This window comes from Lemur catta, chromosome 13, assembly GCF_020740605.2.
Source record: "Lemur catta isolate mLemCat1 chromosome 13, mLemCat1.pri, whole genome shotgun sequence".
In the NCBI taxonomy this organism is placed as follows: domain Eukaryota; kingdom Metazoa; phylum Chordata; class Mammalia; order Primates; family Lemuridae; genus Lemur; species Lemur catta.
This window is the reverse complement of record NC_059140.1, coordinates 42,216,636-42,228,929: the sequence shown is the minus strand read 5'-3', so window position 1 is coordinate 42,228,929 and position 12,294 is coordinate 42,216,636.

Below are 12,294 nucleotides of genomic sequence, written 5' to 3'. Positions count from 1 at the left end.
TAAGAAGATGTATGTTAATACAGAATGTCAGATGTTGCTGAAGACCTGAGGAAATGGAATTGCTAAACTGCAGATAGGGCGATTTAGTTAGATATGAGGAAGAATTTCTCAACGACAAAGTGAAATCTTACGTGGAGGTGGTTTGAAAGTTGCATGTTTTATGAAATGGTGTGTGGCAAAGCCTGGGTGCAGAGCAAGGCCTGTTCTAAGAAGGGGAAACTTCCAATTGATTGCATTTGTTACTGTACATGGTATTCAGTCCCCAAATGGGATTTTCTACTTCCCTACCCAGAATGCTAATGAGCACCATTCAGCACTGTCTATACCTGGGACTAGCTGCTACCTTCCAAATCTGAGAGGATTTTTTTTTTTTTACCATATTATGTTAACATTTAAAGTCATCATTTAAAAGCTGTGAATAGAGTCAGCCATGCCTATGTATGAGGGAAATGGTATCTCTGAAGTTTGAACCATACTGAACTAGCACATTCCTAGTCATTTTCTGGTGTGTGTTTTTTGTTTTTTTGTTTTTTCCTAATCATGGTAGCAATTAGTTTTGCAGCATTGCATTCATTCCAAGCAGCAGGGATGGAAAACAATAATCTTGTTTACCTGAAGCTGGAGGAAGCGTACCTAGCTTTGTTCCCTCCACAGCCTAATCTAAATGCTTTGCTAGCTGCCATTCTACACAATAGAGTGTCACTGAACCCCTCTCAAAGGCCCTCCTTCACCTAGTTAATTCTGTTGTCACTGAAAGCCTTCTCTGCCAGGTCAAGGAATAACAGGTAACCAGCCATTTCAAACTTACTAAGGTGGCACGTTTTACTTACATTTATTTAAAAGATAGAGCTCTCAGACATGAATACTTTTTAAAAATAGCTTAATCTGTTAAAATGATCACAGGGAAAATAATAGAACTCCTTTGGATTGTTCTTGACAATCAATGGAATAGAAAGGTGTCTATTGTAAATGGTTTTTTTTTTTTTGCAATAATGGGGAAAAGCAAATTATTAAATGGACAAGTTATTTATGTTTGAAAATAAACTGCATCTCACACCGGGAAATTAGGTTACAGGCAATTTTGCCTTACAACATGAACATGTCATTAGTTTTAATTTTCCACAACAAAGATTTTAGGGTAATTTGCTTTCATTAGAATGGAGTAGTTTCTCTTCTACATACATTATCATTTCAAACTTCTGTTGGCACCATTAGAGGGTTTTTTTCTTTCTTTTTTCTCCTAATTTGTAAGAAAAACAGGCTTGATTTTTCTAAGTATCTAAGTATTATGGCAAAAGTTTTATTGCATCCAGCAAGAGCTGAAACAGAGGGTGAGCACAGTGCAAATGTGTCATAACCACTGTTCAGTGCCAAACACAATAATACCATGAAGGTATACTACCAGTATTTTACATGTTTTAGTGCTTTAGGGTGCTACGTGTACACGGTGTACTTCTCTACTGTAAAATGTAGGCTACTATAGAGGAAGAACAATAATCAGTTACACATTAACCATAACAGATCATTTCTTGTGGCAAATGATCTATTGATCAAGTAATATTTGTCATAAAAATGAGTCTGATTACTGAATGAAGCTAATGAAGTAAACCATTGTCTAGTGGGGCATCATGATATATACAAATCATCCATTTGTTTAGGGTGGTTTGAATATCATCAAATGTTTTCCTTCACTTTTATAATGTAATTTACTGACTTTTCAGCTAATCAAGCCCTGAAGCTACATTTTTTTTGTTAACTTACTATGCTGCACATTCAAACAATGATTAATCTCCTAATGTTAACTGTGAGATAAGAAAAAATTTGAAAGAAAATGAATGACGTATTCACTTGTGTTACAAAATTGTCTATAAACTAGTTTCCCAGCATGAGCTGTGGTTTATTTTCAAACTTAAATAACTTGTCTATGTAACCTTATCTTCCGGGTACTTCCTGCAAACTTCATACATTATGCAATCAAGCCCATAAATACAGGTAGAAGTTAACTTGAATGGCTGAAACTACACACATGTAGTTAAACCTTTATCACCATTTCTGTCATAAACCTCTCCCTTTTCTTTAAGAGGTTTACCAAGCTGTCATAAAAATGTATTATTGCCTGTGCCTTTGCAAAACATGAGTTTCTAAGAAGTGACTTGCCTTCTGAAATATACTGGACCTCAACTTAGACTAACATAACAGTGCAACATACATTGCTACATGTCAGGATGGCCAGTGTGCTTGCTTTTTTTCTATTTTTTTATTTTATATTTTATGTAGGGATGGGGGAGTCTCACTATGATGCCCAGGTTGGTCTTGAACTCCTGGCCTCAAGCAATCGACCTGCCTCAGCCTTTCAAAGTACTGGGATTACAGGCATGAGCTACTGTGCCTGGCCAGGATGGCCAGTGTGTTTGTACACTGAGTGTCACCAGGTTGAGGTGACACTGGCACTCATTATTCCCTCCTTATTTTTCATAAATTCCTGAGAAATTAGCACATTATAACCCCTCCAATGATGACATATTACTAGAGGTATACACAAACACATTTAACCACTTCACCAAATAAACAAGGAAAAGTATAAAATAGAATGCTTTATGGACGAAAAATGGTTATACTTAATCAAATATTTGTAAGGGAAGGATAGAGATTTTCCAGAGATATAATGAACCGAAAATAATTGGGCAGAAAAACTGAAAGGATAAGATACCTTAAACTGACTTTGTAAAAAGCTATAGAGCAAACATCACATTGATAATTCTGCTGATGTATTTTCAGGAGCTGCTACCAGTAGCATTACGTCTTGCAGTATATACACAGCAGATTAAGAAACTAAATTCAGTCATTTTGAGTTTCTAACATTTTTTTTAAACGGTTAGACACAAGGTCCCTCTTTCTATGAATGATTTCCCTCTGGAAATAGAAGATTATCTTTAATTACCTCTTCCTATGTTCCCATTATGGAAGCCTGAGGGTCTTGCAGTGGAAGGTTACTGGACTTGAGTCCAAAAATGTGAATTCAAATTCTTCAGGGTCCTTTTCAGAGATCTCTTCCTCCATGAAATCTTCCTTGCCTAGCCTGCTCAGATAATGCTCTCTCTTCTAGATTTTCACAGTATATGCAACCTCCCTCCCTGTCCACCATCCATACCCCTCCACCTCTCTTCCCTTCCCAGGGGGGAACTGTTAACAATTGTGTGTTAGCCGTTCTAGACAATGTATATTTCATATACATTATTTACATAAATGGCACCATGAAATATGTATTACCTAGTGACTTTTTTTTCACTTATTGTACCTTTAGAGATCTTCTCATGTTGGTACAGATATAGCCACTTTATTCTGTTAAAATTACTGGGTAATAAATAGTCTATGATGTGGATATACTAGAATTTACTTAATCATGTATTTGATCATTATATTACTTATTGCTGGATATTTAGATGGTTGCTGACTTTTCATTATTACAAACAGTGCTGCAATAAGCATTGGGGTACATCTATCTGTATGCTCATTTGAGTAATTTTGAGGTATGAATTTCTAAACATGGAATTTCAAAGTTTATGAAAATTATATATATGTATATTTCAAAATATTAAGGGGATATAAATATTTTTGTTACATGGATACACTGTATAATGCTGAAGTCAGGGCTTTCAGTGTGCCCATGATGAGGACAGTGTTCATTGTACCCAACAGGTAAGTTTTTAACCCTCAACCCCTTCCTCCCCACTTATTCGTTTCCAATGTTCTTTATGTCTCTTTGTGCCCATCGTTTAGCTCCTACGTATTAATGAGAACATGTTCTGTTTGTTTTTCCATTCCTGAGATACTTCACTTAGGATAATGGTCTCCAGTTCCATCCAAGTAGCTGCAAAAGATATTATTTCATGCCTTTTTTATGGCTGAGTACTACTCCATGGTGTGTGTGTGTGTGTGTGTGTGTGTGTGTGTGTGTGTGTGTGTGTGTATACACATATACATATATATACTACATTGAAAATTTTATTTTATTTTATTGAGGAGAAGGAAAGAAGAGTTTATTAATTTGCTGGCAGATGAAGAGGTTGGCAGACTCCTGTCTCAAAGTACCAATGTCCTCCTTCTGAGCAGAAGTACAGAGTTTTTAAAGGTTCTGATTCATCTCGTCTTCGACTAAGACAATCTCAAGAACTCCACCCAGATTCAGTCCATCTTTCGCTAAGGAAAATTTATATTTTGATAGATCCTTGAAATTGTCATCTGTACAGATATACACTTTACAAATGGTATATTTTTGTTAACATTATGAGACTCAATTTCCCCCATAGCCTCCCTGAATCTTTCTCATTTTTGTATATCAGTTAAGTAAAAATGCTATTTCATTACTATTTTAATTTGCATTTCCATGATACTAGGGAGGTTGAGAATCTTTCCGTATGTTTATTGGCCACTTGTTTGTCTTCTTTTGTAACTTGCCCATTTGCTACATTCTCTAATTTTTTTGTTGGATTCTTTTTTAAAAAATAGATTTTTTTAAGTATGTCTTTTATGATCGTGAATATTGATCCTTTGTTGCAAATATTTTCTCCTAGATAGTCACTCACTATTTTGGGGGGGTGAGGGCAGAGGAATCACTTGACTTTCAATTTTATGGTGACACTGATTTACAGGACTCTCTGCTGTGTTAGAAATTCTCCTGGACTTGACTTTATTATATAAATTCTTTTTTTCTTTTTTTTTTTTTTTTGAGACAGAGTCTCGCTTTGTTGCCCGGGCTACAGTGAGTGCCGGTGGTGTCAGCCTAGCTCACAGCAACCTCAAACTCCTGGGCTTCAGCGATCCTCCTGCCTCAGCCTCCTGGGTAGCTGGGGCTACAGGCATGGGCCACCATGCCCAGCTAATTTTTTCTATATATATTTTTAGTTGTCCAGATAATATTTTTATTTCTATTTTTAGTAGAGATGGGGTCTTGCTCAGGCTGGTCTCGAACTCCTGACCTCGAGCGATCCACCCGCCTCGGCCTCCCAGAGTGCTAGGATTACAGGCGTGAGCCACAGCGCCTGGCCTCAATCATCTTTTTAATATACTCTGTCTTTTGTTGCCATTTGTCATCAGGCCACCCTGCTCATTGTGTCTGGAGTTCTAAACCTCAACAATAAAGTTGTGAACACTGTTAAGGATTTAATTTTACCAAAATTCTCTGGTGGCATAAAGAATAATCTAGCATTTTCTCTGAATCTTTAGAGAAAGATAGGTCTCTAAAGTCCAACTTGTGCTTGGTCTGAGTCTTTATTTCATGTTACCTCAGATCTGTCTTGTCAATGACAATCACAGTGCTTGATACTGCAGTGGAACAGTGGGCCCACTAGAGAGGAACCATGGCTTGACAGCAGGTGTTTGGGGCTGGTTTGTTATAAAATTAAAAGGCAAAATCAAGTCAAAGCTCTATTAAAGTAAAATTCATATTTCATTGATTGTTCAAGTTGTGCTTATTATTACAACTGCTACTATGTTTATCTTTCAAAAGAAAAACTTATTATACTTCAAAAAGATACAAAAATAGTCAGGATGTACTTTCATGTACTCATCACCCCAGCTTCCATCATTATTAACTCATGGCCAGTCTTGTTTTATTCATGCCTTCATTCCATGCTCATGCTCTCTGGGTTATTTTGAAGCGAATCCCAAATGTCACATCAGTTACACTTAAATGTATTTTCCTAATACTTTTAAAAGACATTAAGACAATAATGTCCTTTATGCCACTTGAGTTTAAAGCTCTGGAGGCTTGTGTGTGTGTGTGTGTGTGTGTGTGTGTGTGGTCTTCATTCAGATATAAATTTATAAATTAGTATGCTCCGTGACAGAGGCTGAGCTAGGGAAGCAAGGATGAATACAACATGGGAGTATAATAAAAATAAATTTGGTAAGTGTGGCAATGGTGGTAGTACCCAAGACATCAGGGCTCTCATGACAGAGAAATGATGGGTCCATAAAGATTGAGAAAAGGGATGTGTTTTAACCAAGAATGAATTGCTTTTGTAGGTTATGGATGGGTTCTCTTCAATTTAACTTTCAATCTTCTATAAATATTATACAAAACAGCAAGGACTAATCCTATGCAGCAGGAACTCATCTGTTGAAGTAAATCAAATAGTCCCCAAACTTTTATTATTTTTATTGTTTTTTCTTTATTTTATTTTATTTATTTATTTTTTCTTTTTGAGACAAAGTCTCACTCTGTTGCCCAGGCTAGAATGCCATGGCGTCAGCCTAGTTCACAGCAACCTCAGACTCCTGGGCTCAAGCAATCCTCCTGCCTCAGCCTCCCGAGTAGCTGGGACTACAGGCATGCGCCACCATGCCTGGCTAATTTTTCTATATATATTTTTAGTTGTCCAGATAATTTCTTTCTGTTTTTAGTAGAGACGGGGTCTCGCTCTTGCTCAGGCTGGTCTTGAACTCCTGACCTCGAGCGATCCGCCTGCCTTGGCCTCCCAGAGTGCTAGGATTACAGGCGTGAGCCACCGCGCCCGGCCTGTTTGTTCTTTTTATGTTAAAATGATTTCAAACCTACAGAAAAAATTGCAAGAATAATGCAAAGAATTCCCATACACTTTCCATCCTGATTCACCAATCATTAACATTTCGCCACATCTGCTTCTCTCTCTGTCTCTGTCTGTTTCTGTATCTGTCTCTGTCTGTCACTATGTATATAATACACACACACACACACACACACACACATTTTTTTCTCCTGATTAATTGGATAGTTAGTTGCAGATAACATGGCCCTTTACCTGTAAATATTTAGGTTATATATCCTAAGAAAAAGGATATTCTCTTATATAATCAGTTATATTGTCAAGGTCAGACATGGTTTATTATCTCATATACTGTTTATAATCATATTTTGCTAATTGCTCCAATAATGTTCATTGTGCTCCCTCCCCCATCTAGATCAAACCCAGGATTACCCATTCCTTTGAAAAGAAACAGTGCCTGAACTTTTCTTTGTCTTTTATGACATTTACATTTTTGAAGAGTGCAGGCCACATGTTTGTAAAATGTTCGTCGGTTTGGGTATGTCTGATCTTTCTTCGTGATTAGATTCAAGTTATGCATAAACATAAATTCCTACCAAAATGATACTGCATTCTTCCCAGTTCACATCAGGAAGCTCACAAGGTCAGTTTGTCCTTTAAAGGTGACATTGATTTTGATCATTTGCTTAAGGTATTGTCTGCCAGGCTTTTCTATTAAGTTACCTTTTCTCCCATAGTAATTAATACCTCATCTGTGGGGAAATACTTTGAGACTGTGTAAATAGACTGTTCCTTTTCAGAATTTCACCAAATCGTTTTAGTTTTCACTGATTTTTGCCCGAATCAATTAATATTATAATGGTTGCAAAATGGTGACTTTTCTAACTCTATTATTTCTTCTACATTTTTAGTTGGCAGTCTATCAAAATTTTATTTTATTTTATTTTTACCTATTTATTTTTTTGAGTCAGAGTCTCACTCTGTTGCCCAGGCTAGAGTGCCGTGGTGTCATCCTAGCTCACAGCAATCTCAAACCCCTAGGCTCAAGTGATCCTCCTGCCTCAGCCTCCTGAGTAGCTGGGACTACAGGTGTTTGCCAACCTGCCTGGAATTTTTCTACAAAATTTTATTTTTAATTTTACTTTTTATGTCTCTTATAAATAAAATTGGATTCACCAAACATTGATTGCCTGTTTTGTGTGGGATCCTGTGCTAGCAGGGAACACAAAGATAAGATCATTTGTTCCCTGCAGGGACACACAATTTGTTGGGGAGATAGACATAGGTAGATGGTAAGAAGTGCTTTACTGAGGAACAAAGCTAATGGGAAAGAGAAGAAACAATACAGGTTTATTCTTTCTAGGGGGTGTGGAATGACCTTGAGAGAGAGGTAGGATTTTAGCTGGGACTTGTATGGTATATGTGTTCAAAGAAAGGAATTAGCTGGGCGAGGTGGCTCATGCCTGTAATCCTAGCACTTTGGGAGGTGGGAGGATCTTTTGAGGCCAGGAGTTCGAGATCAGCCTGGGCAACATAGCAAGACCCCATTTCCACAAAAAATTTAAAAAATTAGCCAGGTGTGAGGGTATACATCTGTAGTCCCAACTACTAGGGAGGCTGAGGCAGAGGATCTCATGATCCTAGGAGTTGGAGGTTGCAGTGAGCTGTGATGATGCCACTGCACCCCAGCCTGGGCATCAGAGTCAGACCCTATCTCAAAAAACAAACAAACAAAAAAACAACAAAGAAAGAAATTGTAGTTGGAAGGAACAGCAAGGGCTTTGGGGAAATTACAAACAGTCCTTATGGTTAGAGCCTAAGTTTCATGGAGAAGAGTAAAGGAGGAATAGTGAGGTACAAGTTTGGAAAGATGGGCTGGGGTCAGCACAAAGTCCCAGGCTGGAGAGTTTGGACTTCATTCCACTCACTGAGGCAAGCAATGAAACACATTTGAGAAGGGGGGTTACCTATCACATGATGTTTAAATTGCTTAGGGCAGGGACTGTATCTATTAGTCTTTGTATGCCCAAGGCCTGCAACAGTGTCTAGCACATATAGTCTGGTATTCAATAAATATTTGCAGGCACCAATGTGTTGAATGATTTAGAATAAAGACTGGTGTATGTATTTTATATGTGAGTTGAAGTCATGACAGTGGGGATTGAGGGAGGGAATTTGTCCTTAGAAAGCAGCTCTCTTATTGAATTTTTTTTTTTTTTTTTTTTAGAGTTAGGGTCTTGCTCTGTTGCCCAGGCTGAAGTACAGTGGTGCCATCATAGCTCACTGCCGACTGGAACTCCTGGGCTCAAGCTGTCCTCCCACCTCAGCCTCCCAAGTAGTTAGGACCACAGGTGGGTGCCACCACACCCTGCTAATTTTAAAATTTCTTTTAAGAGATGGGGTCTTGCTGTGTTGCCCAGGCTGGTCTCAAACTCCTGGCCTCAAGTGATCCTCCTACCTCGGTCTCCCAAAGTGCAGGGATTACAGGTGTGAACCTCTGTACCTGGCCTCTATTGAATTTTTTATAGAAAATATTTTAAGCAGCAACTTCCTAGAGCACCACTACCACCCTCCCCCCAGTTTAATTTTTAAATTCCAGTAACCAAATTCGGGAATTACTTTTGAACAACTTTGGGTGCTGGGAAGGAGAACATGCCCTTGTAGAAAAGATAGTATGGATGTCCCATTAGAAACTATGTCATGCCATATCTTCTATGTGAATATTTTAGAATTTAAAGAAACAACACAAAGAGCTCTTTAAAGATGCATATAAACTGTATCTAGCTTTAAGAGTCTGTGTTTTGTTAAATGCTGTAAGTAGCCCAGTTTATTTAATATGAGAAAACAAAGCAGCAAAGTAAACAGATACTCAAAATATCTCTGCGTAAAAATAATTGTAGAGGAAGTCTTGCTGATCACTTAGAGGAAATAAATTAAAGCATATTTATATTTATTTTTAAATCATTCCCCAGATTATCATTTTCCAACATCAAACTCCCCTCTGTAATCTCTCTCCAGCCTATTTATTCTGCAGTGGATTCTGAAAATCTAGCAGCTTGGTTAAGAAAGTTTACATATTTTCCTAGTACAGAGTATTGGCAAGTTGTGGCCACACTCACTGGCTTCAAATGGAACTTCCTTTGATCATCACCTACAGTTCCAATGTACCCTTAGATGTAAAAAAGCAATATTTATTTATGTTTTTGTTAAAAATATTTATTCTGATTGCAAATGAAATACATAGCAATTGCAGAAAATTTAGAAAATACTGAAAAGTATCAAGAAAAACTATCCATAATTTGACCATTCAATGATAGCCACAACATACTTTCAGGTTTTATATATTTTTTTCATTTTTGGGGGTATTTATAAAACCTTTCTTTGGCTTTACATAACATGAATATTTTCCCATGTCACTAAATATTCCTTAGTAATAGGATTTTTGGTGGTAGGACAGTGGCCATTTTATGGATGCATTGTTTACTCTCCTATTGTTGGACACCTAGGTTATTTCCAATTTTATATATAAATATATATGTGTGTGCGTTTCCTAAAAGGAGTATTATCTGTCATTTTCAAAGGTTATTCACATTTTAGCCTTCCTCATACTTATTGTCAAATTTTCCTTCCCAAAAGTTGTACAAGTTTACACAACCATCAACAGTGTATGGAAGTTAAGCTACAAAGAACTGGCATTAGCCCTATTTTTACCCATTTCATTTATAAACTGACATCTAAAAGGGCATTTCCCTGTGACCAAAGGTCAGTTCATTTGAGCGTTTGCTGTTTGTGCCCCACAGCCTAGGATCATTGCTGCTTTTGTCATAACAGGAGCAGCAATTGGCTCAAAACACTGCTCATTGTGATGCTGATGATGTGGTCTCCTTAACATTCTAAAAGATTGTTTGGTGTAACTGCTCCAGTTCATGATTTCTCTCTTTAACCTTTCCTATCATGTTCAGAGTCAGAATCCAAATACTGTACAGTTTAAACTACAGTATGCCTGGCCTATAACTTGGATCAAGGCATCGATATTTATGTCATTTTCTATCTGCTTATTATACTAACAAGGTGGAAGAAGCAATCCCAGTCCCCCCAAAAGGTAAAACTCTACTGTTTTTTTGTATATTACTGGAGTTTTAAAATTAGGCTAGATAAATGACAGTACATTTAGAAATAAGTGCACAATGGGAATTTTATGAAATATTTTATGAAGAACAAATGTAAAGCCAAACTTAAATATAAAATTTAACTTCTTAAGAACTGGGGGTAGGGGACGGTACAAAAATAGAATATTAAGTTTTTTCTTACCAAAACATTTTAATTTATACAAAAAAGAAGCATATAGTCCTATTTACATATTTTTTCATCACAAAAGCAATGAATAGGGCATCTTCTCTCCTATCTCTTAATCTTTGGAGTCAAAATAGTTTGAATTCTGACTAATCTCAATTGAAACGTCTATTTATTGTGTTATTTCCTCAACGTCTTTTTTCCTGTTGTGTAGCTTCAAGTAGTTGTCCTTAATGAAAAAATAAAAATATTAAAGATGTGAAATGTTTTAGAGGATAATAATTATGTTTTATGTTTTCACTGATATAGGTTCTAACAGTGGGTAGACAATCAGTGAATTTCAATAAGTCACTTTTAATTAGTCTTACCTTAGAGAATAGTATAAAAAATTACTTGTGTTTATTCTTGTGCTTTTTCTGTGGCCCAGTATCACTTGGTAATTTGTTTCAGAAATTTTACAGAAATGGAATATTCTATAAATATTTTCCCAATCTAGGTGAATACAATTTTGTTGGCTATGCTACCTACTCTAGATCCCTTAATTTCTAGCTCTTCCTGACGTTTTTGCCAGACAACTGAACATAGATATTTCTTCTGCCGTGTCTTCATGTGAATGTTGCACTTGTGATAGCTTCATATTTCCCTCATCTCATCATTCGGAAGCTATTTATCTATTTTTTTCCAGTGCCTTCTTCAACCCCCCTCCCCCATCACTGAATGCCTGTTCAGCCCCCGCACATTCAGCCGTATTTATTCCCGTAAAGATAGTGACACTTATGGTTTATTCTAAGACTAAATCTGTGTTGCCCAGTGACTAAGGACTTAAGTATGCACACTGCTTCTGTGCTTACCCTCCTACCTAACTTGACTACTCAACATTTTTATTTCTTTCCCTCAGAATGCCCTGTTTTGGCACAGTTCAGTTAACACACCACTGCCAGGCCACTAATTGATTTCTGAAACCTGACATTTGTTTTTTGTTTTCTCCTATCTTCCCTAATGGTACAACACTACTAAGCAGGAAGGAATGCAAAGAACTAGAAAGTTCAAAGTAATTGAGGGTCTGTCCATTCATCCTGCCTGGCTTCACGCCAATGTAGAACCTGGAACATTTGAAAAATATTTATCAAGTTTTAACCCTTTTGCTAAGTTGATGAAACAGGTTTGCAGCTATAGCATTTGTGTTAAGAGCAACAGCAAGGAAGCTTGGTTGAACATGTTCTTTCTATGTTCAGAATCGCATGGCAAATATCTCTGAAAAGGATTACTTTCCAATTTCCGTACTATTATACAGTACTAAGCTAGTTATTTTCTGTGAGATTGCAGAGCTGGGCATTTCAGAGAATCCATTACTTAAAAGTGGCAGCCCTATTTCATGAATCTTTTTGCTGGAAATGAAATTTAAGTAAATGCTATTGTATTTGAGCAAAAAAGAATATATTCAGTTTTTTAATGGTAAATGCATTAGCTATGC